Below are 14505 nucleotides of genomic sequence, written 5' to 3'. Positions count from 1 at the left end.
CTTCTCTGGTTTGTTTTTGGGGTGTCTCCCCTGGAAAACAATTGCCGATGCTTCTGAATGTTTCTAAGTCCTGTGCCACAATATGCTCTGCTTCTTGTCCCCGTGCCAGAGTCAGCCATTCATCTGCACTCAGCCCCTGGGTGATTCTCCCACCGGGGAGGAAAGAAGATTCAAATCTTGATTCAAATAATCCCGGGCTTCGCTCTGGTTTCACTGTGTGGCTTTGGACATAGGATTTCAAAGCCATCACATTGGTTCCTTCATCTGAAAGATCCCAAAGCAGTTCTGGCCTCATACAGTGGCTCTGAGGTTTATTTCATATGCACAAGGCTCATAACACAGTCAGCACCCAACGCCTGCTTATTATTACTATTGGGAATGCACATGACAGAACATGTGCCTTTTGCACAGTCAGCTAACAAACAATGCCACCAAAACAACAGCGTTAGTTTTTAGTATTCTTCTCTGTCCTGCTTATCCTCTTGTTTGTGACAAAGACCACCCATGCTTCTCAGACCACTCACCCTAGTCTGATCAATTTGCTATAAGATGAAAGTGAACCCATGCATTGGTGTACATGCCCTTAATTTTAAAGACATGTTAAAAAGGAAATGAAACACTTGAAATGCAGGAAAGAAGTGTCTCTGGTTGTCCCATCTGAGAGCACAAAGTTTATAAATAGAACCATCAGAAGCATCAGACACGAGCTGTGCACACACACACACACGCACACGCACACACACACACTCACACACACACGTGTACACACACACACACACACACACACTTGTGTCCTTGGCTTATGGTGAACTTGTTGTACACCCTCCAGTTGCCCCTGCAGAAACCCAGAGTTTGTCATGGACACTTTGGCAGCATTTGGCCTTTTCCCCATTCTTCCTTCATTTATTTTTTTTTCCCACATATGACTTGAAAGTAGGGCATGTTTTACCGTGGCAAAATTCCCTCTGAGCTTGACCTGCAAACAGGACAGTCAGGCTAACTGGGCTGACCTGTTCCAATGAAATGGGCTGAGACAATTCTACCCCCAATGAGCATCTTTCAGCAGATGGAGAGGCTGAGGACAAACAGATTGGCGGGCTTAGGCATCCTCATCTTTTCCTGTAGTTCCTTTTGCTCCCCGACACCTCACTTTCTTCCCCAAACCCCAGGTACAGGGAATTGCCTTTCACTAGGAGAAGAAAGGATACAAGCTTCTTATGCACATGGGCACACACACACACACCCATTTGTGCTCACAGACACTGAAGCAGGACGCTTACACCAGGACTGTTCCACCCAGAATAGAGAGAGCAGTGATGGCTCCCACAGCCACGAAGACCCAGGCTGAGTCCCACCTACCTCCCTGGTCCTGATCAGGCTCTGACGACGGGGAGCGCACTGCCACTCATTATTAGTTATGTATACGAGAGGAAGCAGCACATTTCTATGAGAGTAAAGTAGGTATGATCCATGTCATGCTCTCCTAGAGCAAAAAGGGTCATGCTGAAACCAGTCCCATTCTCTGAGCCGTCGTGGGCTGCCTGTATGTGGCCTCCCCATAGACACATTGAAAGAAATGGGCCCTGTGACTCCCTGGCCCTTCCTGCATTTTATGGAAGATGAAGGAGGTGGGCTGGGAATGAATACATGCACCTTATGTATTTAAAGACATTCCCTGATAGTGCTCTGACACTTTCTGGGAAGTTTTACTAACTCAGGACTGAAATGTATTAGTCTGCTTGAGCTGCTATAACAAAATACCACAGACTGAGTGACTTAAATCCCAGAAATGTATTTTCTCAGTATTCTGGAGGCTGGCAAGTCCAAGATGATTTCTGGCTTGCTTGGTTTCTGGTGAGGGCTCACCTCCTGGCTTGTAGACAGCCACATGGCCCTCCCTTGGTGTGTGTGCCTGAGAAGATAGCATTCTGGTGTCTCTTATAAAGACACTCATTCTATCATACCAGAATCTACTTTTATGACCGCAGTCAGTCTTACTTCCTTAGAGCACCCATCTCAAAATATAGCCATACTGGGGGTTAGAGCTTCAGTGTATACATTTGAAGGGATAGAAATTTCAATCCATAATAAAAGCATTTTCGTACTTTTGGAAGGAGAAGGAGTCAGATGGAAATTCTACTCACTCTGCCACCCAGTAGCTATGTGGCTTTGTATAAATCTCTTAACCACTCTGAGTGTTATTTTCTACATTTGAAAAATGGGGGTTAAAAATGCTTTCCCTAGTGTGTGATTCTAAATAATAGGTTAGGTAATGTGCACACAGTACCTTGCCAAGAGAGGCACTCAAAAAACGCAATAGCCATAGTGGTGGGTGATACCATTATTTATTATTTGATATTATTATTTGTTAATACCACCCAGACAGTGTTGCCTAAAATGCTGGCTTAGAGCTTTGCATCGCCAATGTTCTCTGTACTGCTGTTTGCATCTCTTTACCATCAATGCTGACACGAGTCAATGAAGATCACAGGGAGTGTGACCATATGCAATAGTACCTTCCATGGGGTCCAGAGGAAACAGACAGGCTCACTTCCAGAGAAGTGACTATAACTATTCGTATCACTTCATTTTTAGGGGATTTTGCATTAATTGTTGATAACATTATGCATTTAACACAGTCATGACAATCAGGCTTGAAGCTCTTGGTTAAAGCAAAAGTCATGCAGGAAAAAATAAACAGCTACATTCATTACACTTGGGGAGCCTAAAGTTGAGGGAACCAAGGATTGGAATTAGGCAGTTCCAAAGGCCATACCCTGAGCTTCACAATCCTGCCTGAGTCAGCAATTGCAACAATAATGCTGCATAACAAATCATCCCAGCTCAGATGCGTGAAACACTAAGTACTTCTTCTCATGCTCATTGGTCTCTAGGTTTACTGTGGTTCTGTTGAGCTAGACTTGGCTCAGCTGATTGGCTCTGCTGCAGGTTGCATGTCTCCTGGGCATGGTTTTAAGCTATAGATTGGGTTCTCAACCACTTAATGTGTGCTTGTTCTGGGTTCCCAGCCTAAGGTGTGGCAGCTACCTCAGGCACATTACAGTCTAAATGCAGAGAAGAGCAAGCACATCTAAGGTCTACATCTTGTGCACACGCATGCCAATGGTTAGGTCAAGCCACGTGGCCAAGCCCAATCTCAGGAAATGGAGAAGGAAACTCTACACAGTATTATTGAGGAAGATGGGAGTGAAGTATAGCTGAAAAATAACACAAAACAATTGAATACCCTGCACACAACAGCATACAGAAAACCAGCATAGCAGCGACCCCCTTACCTTGTTTATCAGCAGAATGCTAATTCGCGTTAGGGCATCTCTAGCAGATGATAGCCAGCATCCATTCTGACTCGTCAAGTTTCCATTTTGCTTGATCAGTGCCCTTTAAAATATCTTGACTATCACCCTGGACTGTCAGTTTCTATAGCAATACCAGCCAACTTCCTAGGGCCTCCAATACCAGCACCAATGAACTTCCCCTCAGAACCCTCAAAATTCTCAGGACAGGGTCCCAGCACTGCTGGAATTGTGATGTGGATACAGGTTTCAGGGTGAAGGAGATAGGAGTTTAAATGACATCTCTGATGCTTCCCAAAAGTGTGACCCTGGGCAACAACATGACCTCCTGAACCTCAGGTCTTTAGTGGGGATGCTTGTGGTGCTGCTGTGAAAAATAAACTACTGGGTGTATGGAAATCAGCCTACACAGGGCCTGTGATTTACAGCATGCACCCACTAAATGATTACTCTCTTCTCGTTTTACTATTAGCTTGAATCTTATAGAATTGTCAGAAATAACCAAGGGTTGGCAATTTCATACAGTTCAACCTACAGATAATAAAACCCATATGCGCAAATATAATATTTTGTTTAACTCTATTCTTTGCAGTCCTGGATCATTCCTCATCTGTGGAAATGAAAGCCAAGATGGGAAATATCCAATGAAAATATGGCCAAATGTCAAGTAGTGTAGCAGAATAGAAATCCTCTGTGTTATTAGAATCACTCCAGTGATGAAGATGGAATGGTGGGGTTGCAAGGAGGTACAGACAGGTGGAGTATAGACAAGTGAATCAACTGTTGATCTGCTTGCCTTCCACAGGGTGGAAAGCGTCAAGTAAGAGCAATGGTATAAGGAAGGATGGGTGTTCTGCAGAGGTGCAAGGGGCTGAGAGGCCACAGGAGAAAATCTGTGCCCATTGTATGGTGTGCAGAGAAGACCGTGTAATTTCGAATTAAGCAGATATAGGAGTTTTAATATCAGCTCTTTCAAAAACACATATAAAATCTTGGGCCAGTCGCTAATTTCTCTGAACTTTTCACCTGTAAAAATGACATAGTTATCACAGAAACACTGCAAGCCTCATAGCAATCGTGTAGCTATCAGTTTCCAACAGAGAGTTTGTTTTCAGTGGCGGGGCCATCTTGATGACACATCACTGTCCCATTTTTTTTTTTTTCTCCAGGCGGGTCTTGAAGTTGGGGCTAAATGAATGCAGAGCAACAAAATTCCAGGGCACTTAGGCTTTCTTAGTGCAGACTTTAAAACTGCACCAAAGGGATTTGCCAAGAAACTAGCTGGCATTTCCAGAGCAAGCTATTTTCATTTCCCCCACTGGTGCTATAGCAGCCAGAAACTTCGCTACAGCCCTGCCCTCTGGACACCGTCTAAAAGCATAAGCAAGCTGTAGACATGGGCAATGACTAGGTACCCAAGGAAGACGATCATACATACAATGACTGAAAATTAATTTGTCTTACCCCTTTAGGCCAAGGGATAAAACAAGAGATAAGTGGGGGAAAAGAAAAAATAAAATAACAAGGAAAAAGCCCTAAACAAACTTCAGGATTAAAAATAGATTCTCTCTAACATTGGTAGAAGGCAATAAGATTATCAATTGTCTTCACCTTTAGCCAGAATAAAGTGTTTAATGAACAACATTTATAGTTTCTACTCTGTGCCAAGCACTAAACCAGATGCAGGAGCCAACACTGAAACAAGCAAGATGCCTGCATCCCAAACCCTCATTGTTTTTGCCCAAACAGAGGGAAAGGAAGATGGGTCCTGTTTCCGTCTGTGGTGTGAGGGTAAAGGATGGGAAATACCCAATGGAAATACGGCCAGAGCATCCTGCCATTGAGGTACCTATTAAATGAACAGCAGTTAATAGTACCACGTTCTTTATGCTTCTTCTACATGCTCAACATTGTCCTAGAAAATGCAGGGAGTAGGAACAAAATACAAAGTCTTGCTGCTCCTCTCCAGAATTTAGACTGTAGCTCAAAAGACGGGATTACCACTTGTGCAGAAATTACAAAGGAGATACAAAAATATTGATTGATTTATTTTCATTTTAAACAGAGTTCATCTCCTTGGACTCCTTTTGGGAAAGGGTTTAAGAAACTCACATGCAATACGTTTAAACAGCGAATGGGCAGGAATAGAAGTTCAATATCATAAAAAGAAGACCACACAGCATCAGCTAACCACCAGGTTTTTCGCACTTACTCTGTCTGAGCCCCAATTTGCTTTTGAGCTCCCTGGCAGCCAAAGCAAAGGAAAAATACGGTCAATTGCAAATGTTCGCCTTTATTTCTGTTTTGTTTTTAAGAAAGGGGACACAAAACAAAGCCTCTGGGAGATCTAGTTAGCATCATGGACAAAGTCCAAAACACCCGCTTTTAGAATATATGCACACCTAATTTCGTAGGATTGCTTTTCACAATGACTCAGAATAAAACTCCAAAATGTAAGAAAACATTACTTCCAAAGAGGTGATTTGGCAAGGAGCTACATGAGATGGTCCAAGTCTATAGCTTTCCAGGTATCTATCAAGATGAAAGAACTTAACTAGACATAGTAACTGATATAAGCAGATAAATAGCATGTGCTCCTCACAGTCTTCTTTATCATTTCTCTAAACATGGGTTTTGGTAAAAGCTGGAAAGTAGATGATCTGAGATTATGCCTTCTTGTGGGAACCTAGATAAATGGTAAGCTGTGTTCCTAACTGTTGGAAAATCTACACAATTTGGAAAGCAGACAAATGGATGGTATATATAAAAGAATATTCTAGACAAATTGACTGGGCAATGAATTCATTAATGAATCCAATGGCTAGCTACATATAGACCACCATCTTAGCCATTTCAATATCTAAGGCATAGCCAGTGGTATTCAGTAGGTGCTCAGCAAATGCTCTTTGAAGTGAATTCTTAGGAAATGAGAAGCTTAGGTGGCAAAACCCTGAAGGGCTTCACCGGTCTTTGGAGATGCCTGGTGACTGTCAGCATTTCCAGCAACATCTTTGCCATTTTTGGCCTTTGTAAGCCAGAGCAGGTGGTGACCCCACGATTTGCCAAGGCTAGCTAGACCCCAAAGGATTCTGCAAAAAGTCCTACTATATCCTGTCAATGAAACCAAACGATCGTGTCCTTGGGGACATCAAGTTTGATTCTACAATTTATGTCTACTTTCCTCAAGCTCCGTCCGACACAAGCTCTTTTGCCAGACTCATTGCCTACTGCACACCCCCTGGGTCTTGCTTTCAACTTTTTCTGTGAGTCTGTGTGCCCTTGATGACAATTTCTCCTATTATCCCACCTCAAGGGGATGATTCACCCTCTAAGGAACAGTATATGTCTGTGCTGTTCCCCATCATCCTTTCCCTTTCCTGTTCAGGGATCAGCATGGACTTCCTGTACCACTGAAACACAACCCTTCTTCCATCTTCCAGGTGGCTACTCAAGCCCTGCTCTCAACATTCAAAACCAGCCATGGAACACCCACGTGATGAGCATCCAATCGACTCCAGGACCAACACCCTCTGTGATCTGCTCCACTGGCCACTCCTGGCTTCTCCCTCTGTCTTTCAGCAACTGGCATTTGCTGCGAATTGTTATTTTGGAGTTTGAATTCATATATAACAATTCGCCTTCCTGAAGAGGCCTTTGTTTTTGTTCTTATTTTTTGTTTTTTTATGAGACGGAGCCTCACTCTGTTGCCCAGGTTGAAGTACAGTGGCACACAATCTCAGCTCACTGCAACCTCCACCTCTTAGGTTCAAGTGATTCTCCTGTCTCAGCTTCCCAAGTAGCTTGGACTACAGACGCCCGCCACCATACCTGACTAATTTTTGGATTTTCAGTAGAGACGGGGTTTCACCATATTGGTTAGGCTGGTCTTGAACTCCTGAGCTCAGGTGATCCATCTGCCTTGGCCTCCCATTTTTCTGGACATTTATCTAAAACAGCAGACCACACTCTGCCCCATCACATTCTTTAGTTTTCTCCTCTACAGTTATTTGTACCTGAAATTATGCTAATTGTTGGCTGTCTTCTTTACTAGAATATGAGTTCCCAGAGGTCAGGAACTTCACAGTGCCCCCAGAGAGTGGGACCAGGCCTGGCACACTGTGACCTCCAATAAATGAGTGCAGAAATATAGGAATCAATGAATACCTCCTCACATCGACTACGCTGTATTTTGTCTTTTTACCTTTGTGTGTTGTTGTTGTTGCTTCCTTGCTTTGCATTTGTTCAAATCATTACCCTCTGCCAAAAAAAAAAAAAAAAAACAAACAAAAACCTCCTTCTTCTGTGCCTCCCTGTCTCCCTCATTTTGAACTTTGAATTAGACAGCAGGTGGTGCCTGATTCAGAAGGCCTCCTAACCACCTCTTCAGCTGTCTCTTCTCTGAGAGTCCACAGCGCCCTGTGTTTGGTTATTTATTGGCAGACTTGCTCCTCGGGACTGTGATTGTCTGTGTCACAATTCCCCTTAGGAGACCTTTGTTCCTTGAGGTCCTTGACTAGAGCTCACTCATCTCCATGGTCCTTGTGTAGAGAACAGTGCTCCCTGGGCTAGCTTATCAGATTTTCCATAGCTTATGTTGTCAATACTCTATCCCTCTCATGTTAATGTAGTAGACACCATCTCTTCAAACCATCATCGTATGTGCTGAAACTGAGGCCTGGAGAGGGGTGTGGCTTGCCCAGAGTCACAGTGCTCTGTGCTGGTGGCTGTGCCCTGGATCCCAGACCACTGGCCTCCAGTCAAATAGTCACCTTCATGCCATATAACTGTCTAGTGGATCCCTAATGATTTTGGCAATTAAATGTAATCTTCTCATCGGGGCAGTAAGCTTCCTGAGGACAAAGAGTGTCTTCCACCCTCCTTGCATACATACAGGGAATGGAGCTGTGCTTTAGCCATAATAAGCAGTTAATAAATATGTGTGGGCCGAATTATTAATTTGATAACTGCCAGAGAGTTTTCTCCTTGGATGCAGAGACATATACAAGGGCATACATTTAGCCATTTCCTTGTCATTTTAATCTTATATGTGTTGCATATGTGTTTCTACCAGCTATATTGACTTCCTCTTAGAAGGAGAAAAGATAAGAATCAATCAATTGCTCAATTAATCAATCATGTTTTTATCATTTACTATCCTTTACAGTAGAAAATTTTGCTGGGTTGTTTTGTTTTTGTTTTTACAGTTTAGCAAAATCTCTTTCACAATTAAGAAAGAGAGACGCCTGAAATCTTGCTCCAAAGGCATGGCCAGTTGGGGATGATTAGGAAAGCACTTGAGTAATGGGTCCCGACACGGATGCCAACAAACAGTGCTGGATTCTATATTTTGAAGCTGAAACAAGGTTCAGAATAATTTTGGCCAGACATCGACAACTTTTTCCTTTTTTTATTTTTTTTGTAATGGGGCAGATAGTAAGTATTTCAGGCTTTGTGGGCCTTAAACGGTCTTCATCATAACTACTAAATCTTATTGCTGTACAGCAGCAATAGTCATAGACAATATGCAAATGAATGACCATGCCTGTGTTCCAATAAAACTTAATTTATGGACAATGAAATTTGAATTTCATATCGTTTCTGCCATGTGTCATGAAATATTATTCTTCTTTTGCTTTTTTTTTTTAAGTTTATTCTTAGCTCAGGGGCCATACAAAAATAGGAGATGGCTGAATTTGCCATGCAGGCTGCAGTTTGCAGAGCCCTGATCTAAGAGCACCTTTCTTTCACCTTTAAACAGCAGGAAAATGGAAGAGGAAATTCAGATGCTGAAATCATGGCCATGCTCCATCAACAGCCCACATCTTCTGGTCCTCCAGGTTTCTGTCCAGTGCACGGGACCTCCTTCAGTTCTCTATCTCCCCCCTGTAAATAGCTGGGCATCTAGTAAATAGAAAACACATTTCTGGATTAACTGATGACAAAAACACCTTTGCAAGCCAGGGCAAGCAACTGCCAGGTTGTTCTCTGAGGCATACAAGACTCCAAGAGGATTCTGGGCACACACCTTTCACATCTCATCAACAGACCAAATAGGACACCTCTTTCCTTTTCCGTCTGTGAGAACCCCATGCTGAAAAGTGGTAGAACTCAAGCCAGAGACCCAAGGATCTGATTGGCAGACGTCTCTGACCCACAGAGTTCTTTTAACTGATGCAGCAAACGACTTTGAGTTCAAATAGCAAAAGAATGTGGGGCTTCAAGTACATCATCACTTGTTCTCCTGAGTAAAGTCACTTGAAAAGGCATATCCAGCAGGTGGAACTCAGGTGAGGCACCCTCCAAAGAAACAGGCTTTAGGGATGAAAAAGACTCCGGAGCCAAAATCAGTGCATTTTAATATAATATTTTAAAAATTAAAATTAATGAACATCTAGATAAACAAAGAATCAAAATTTTAAATAAGGTCAGGATGGAGTCCTGCACCTGTCTCACTTCCCTGGCTTCGCAATAATGTTCCCTATAGTTCCTGCCTTTATTGAAAAATTTTGTTTTTTAGCATAAAATTTTTTTTGCAATCATTTTGAATTGTGGAAATACTGAATTGTTCAGAAAACACTCTACAGAATGTAAAGGAGGCAAAAGGAGACAGTTTTATCTTTAAAGAAGACACCAAAAGTATACTTATTTGCCACAACACAAAGAATCCAATTATAACCCATGAGCATTCGTGTTTGTTTTGCTGTCATCCCGAGTTAATCAGCGTCTTGTAGGGAAAATACACTGAATGTGTCCACTTGAATGTCGTGCCAGGCTAGTTGTTTCTCTAAATTATAAAACGTTTGACTGTTACTATTTATCTCATGAAGTCTCAGCACTTACATCTGTCCAGTGCCTTGGAATAATTCATGCTGAAAAAAAAGCCAGTGCTACACTAAGTGGAATGGTCAAAACTCTGATAAGTGTCATTACTCTGTCTGGTAAAGTGCTGAAGCTTCCCTGACATGGGCACTGAGGCTAGAATGCAGGAATTGATGATTTTTCACCAACAGCAATACTTATTATCTATTCCACAAAAATAGAGCTTCTTAAAATATTATAGAGCAAATTTGTCCTTAGAATATTCAAAATTTACACACAAAAATAGCACTGATGCTTTCTTCCCATTCTACTAATAGAAATATCATTTATCTCTCAGAATGCCCCACACAAGTGACTAGATGTAGAGAAATTCCTAAAGATTTTCATTCTGATCTACTCTTGTCTCCTAAGAGTCATCAAGCATGAGTCCTTGAGGCTACCTGTGTCCTTCTCCCTCTGGGTACCCTTTTCATGTGTCCTTGGCCAAATATCTCTGCCATTACTGATCCCTTAGCCTGAACTAAGTAAGACATCTGAAATAACAAGCCAATTTTCTTTCCAGATCAATCATTGACAGCCATAAGCATCTCTTTGATGTTCGTAGACAGAAGAAGATGGAAGAAGGCATAATTAGTTGGTGTCTTCATGTGTGTGGTATTTTCTACTTTTTCTAATTCCTTTTCTAGCTAAAGTTCAAATTGTACAGTCAAAGAGGGTGTTGGTAGAAGGAGTGATTATATGTTTCAGAGGTCAGAAGCTTGACCTTTTGCTGTGAAAGTGCCTGAAGGTGAAATTGAGCCAAGTTCAAAGGGAAGTCTAATTGGCTTCCTTGAGAAATGGTGCTCTTGAAATATTGAGTTGCTGCCTTAGAGTGTCCAGAGTGGCCCTGAAGAGATGGTCTTTAAAATGCCACTGGATAGCATCACCCTCTTGCAATAAGTTGGCTTCTAGAGCCCAGATCATTTATTCATTCAACAACAAAGATTTATTAAGTATTGGCTGTGTGTCAAGCACACTGTTCTTTCAAGGGGGCTGTGTTTAAAACCCTTTATTCAAGGGATCATTTCTGCCTAAAGCTAGAAAAAGCCATTTATCCTTCCTGCCATGGCCATGCCAACCAAAGAATCTGTCTTTGCTGGAACAGTAGCAGATCAGTTATATAATTCATTATCAAAGCCCATCAACTAATGGAATCTTCGCTTTATCCTATTCTATTGTGCTTCACTAAATGCTTCCCTACAAATGCCCAGATGTCCCTTTTCCCCCATCTTCTCTCCCTTGCTTATGTTACTATGGTAAACTTTCTGCCCTGCTAGTACCCTTATGAGGGCTCGTTACAGTTCAGATTCCCAGAACAGGGTATAGGAGGCTTATTTCTTCTTCCCTTGAAAAAGTCTTAAAAGCATACCAAAGAAAGCCACTAAATGCTAAGACTCACATTTCTCATTGTAATTCCAACATTTTTCCCTTGGTATGTAGGTGCTCAGAGATCTGGAGAAAGAAAATTAACTAGGCTTTACCTATTTGACTAATGAAGGTGAAGAGGTGTTGGCTACAAGATATAAAGGGCCTTGTGAGTCTGTAGAATTCAGCCCTCTGTCTCAGACATACATACAAACTCCACTGAACAGGAAGGAAAGGTGGTTAGTGAAACTGACTGTTACTGTTTTTGTTCTTTAAAACACCTCAAAAATTGAAAAATCTCTTGGGACATAGGGCCTGTGAACTCTCTATGAAGGCCTGTGTAAGACCTATCAAAGTCAACTTCCCCCATATGATAGCTAAATGGACAATTGATGACCAATATATGCAATTATTGTTGCTGCATTTTACCTGTTACTTGCTCCTGGTAACCACATCCAGGCTGGCCTTAACATGGCTGACAAAATTCGCTTCCTGAAACACAGGCCAGATCTGTTTCACCCTTTTGCCAACCTCAGAAGGCTTCAGTAGATTTCCACTGCACACTAAAAGAAGCATACGATTACTAACGTGATATGGAAGACCCTCAGTCGTCCGTCTGTATGCCTGCAGAACGAAGACAGGTGGGCTTTGGAGCCTGGAAGACTGAAGTTCAAATTTTATTTCTGCAATTTGCTAATTACTTTGCTTTACGACTGAGCCTCAGTTTTCCCATCTCTACATAAAATGGCTATTAGAACCTCTAATAGTCTCCCAGGGCTATTGTGAGGATTAAATAAAGTGAGACTGGTAAAATACTGAGGATGATGCCTAGCACAAAGCAGGCACTCAGTAAACTTTGTTACCCTAAGTGCAAACTGCACTAAAAATAATTCTCTTCTCTCTCAGCTCTCTAATCTCCAAACTTATTTCCTACCATAGTCTTCCTCTCATTGAGTACTCCATTTGAGATGTTTCTCTCTCCATTCCCAGGACACACTGCTAAATCCAGTCTTCCCCCAAAAGACCCTGCTGTGCTACCCCCAGAAGTTTACCTGTTCCATTCCAACCTTGCTCATTCTCTCAGTATCTGCTCTTTAAGAAAGTAATTTTCTTTTTAGGTATATTTTCTTCTTACACCCGGACTTGATTCCCATGATACTTTTTGAGAATCTAAGGTGGCACTTTTAGCCTTCAGCCTATTTTTAAACATATAGTATACTCTACTAAATCGCAGGTTTGCAGAGGGTAAGAATGCGTCTTTTATATCTGTTTCCCCAAGGCACTGATAAAGCTGTATCCATCATGATAAAGCAGTATGATGAGATCTTTTACTAGGTCATGCTGAAGTAACAAACAGCTCTCAAATCTCAGGAGCTTACTACAACAAAGGTTTCTTGTTTGCTTGCATGTATGTCAATCGTGGGTCAATGGCAGCTCTCCTCCTTGTGTCTCCTTTGTACTGAGATCCGGGCTGAAAATGTATAGCTCCTCTCTTGCACTTGACCTTCCTGAGGCAGAGGGAAAGGAGTTAATGGCAGAATGGTGCAGTGGTTCTTAGACTCTCCGCTGGGAAGCGGTGTGTGTCACGTGATGTGGTTAAACTTGGTGCCACTGGGGTAGGGGAAGTAGATGCTTTCAGGGGATGTTACACCATATACCCCATGGCAACAGGCAGGGGTGTAGCATCACCAGAGAGGGGCGGCAAATATTTGAACACAGTTTACCATCCTTGTACATTAGGCTGTCAACAAATGCTAGAAAATCAAGTCAATTTACATCGTTTTAAATATTTTTCTGAAACCCATAGTCTGATGGCAGTCAGGATATTACTAAAGACATTATTTACTTAATTAGAAAATGTGCCCTTTGTGAAGAACTACCAGTGTGATATCTCTTAGCTCTATGTATCAGAAGTAAGTGTTCTTTTATCCCCTACCTAGGAAACACTGTTCCTTATTTTATTGGCTACTAGGAAGCTCCTGCCTAAATGATGGCTCCCACTGGTGAATTACACAGGAATTTATGAAAGTTTTTCGGGATTGACATTATGCCTGGCATCATTGTATTTTACCTCTACCCCTATTCACTCACATGTAATTTTATCATCTGTATTTTTCATAAACTACTAAAAACACATGGATTATAAACAAATGAGCTTATCTTAGATACACCCTTTGAGACTGGTTGAAGCTTGTCTGCCCACTGGACTTTATTGTATTCTTGCTTAATGCTTTAGCTCTGCCTTTAAGGAATAAATGAAAACACATGTGGAAGACAAATCACTCCTTGTCCTTCCAAATATGCCATGAACTGCCTGATCAAAGGGAAATGAGAAAAGCCACTTTTCAGACAGGGCCGCAGGGGTCCCTGAACCAAACCAGTCTCTCTGGGGCCAGGAAGGACAGATCCCCAAATCTGCTGCAGTTCCTCAAGGCGCCTGCTGGACCTAGCACCTTTGCCCCCATCATCAATGGGAGGAAACATCGATGTAATCCTTTATGCTTGGTGGGACTGTGGGAAATATTATCTCAAACACTGGACCCCCAGGAGGGGCCTTCCTCAGATGACAGGAAGGCAGACACAATTGCAAATACCTTGTGCCTGTGTCTTCTAAGACAAAACAGTTGGACTCTTTGGATTCATTGCTGTTCTCCTCTCCACACATAGGGTAAGAACAATTCCATTCCTTACCTCACGGGTACCAAAGTGACGGACTCCTAATGCTAGGCTGACTGTTTCACTTATCTTTTTGAGTACCACGTGGGACTTCTCACCGAGTTTAGGATTAAACCTGAATCCCTAAACTCAGATTTTGGGGCTTCCAGGAGCAGCTTCCTCGTTCTCTATCTCTTGCATTAACAGTTCCCTAAACTTTACACGTTCTTCCTTAAACCCATTCCTTCACAGTTAACTTTAAAATAATGATGATGATAGCAAAAATAACAATACTGATTCTAATAATACAATA

This window comes from Sapajus apella, unplaced genomic scaffold (assembly GCF_009761245.1).
Source record: "Sapajus apella isolate SASKATOON/1434 unplaced genomic scaffold, GSC_monkey_1.0 scaffold20, whole genome shotgun sequence".
Taxonomy (NCBI): domain Eukaryota; kingdom Metazoa; phylum Chordata; class Mammalia; order Primates; family Cebidae; genus Sapajus; species Sapajus apella.
This window is presented reverse-complemented; position numbering follows the sequence as displayed.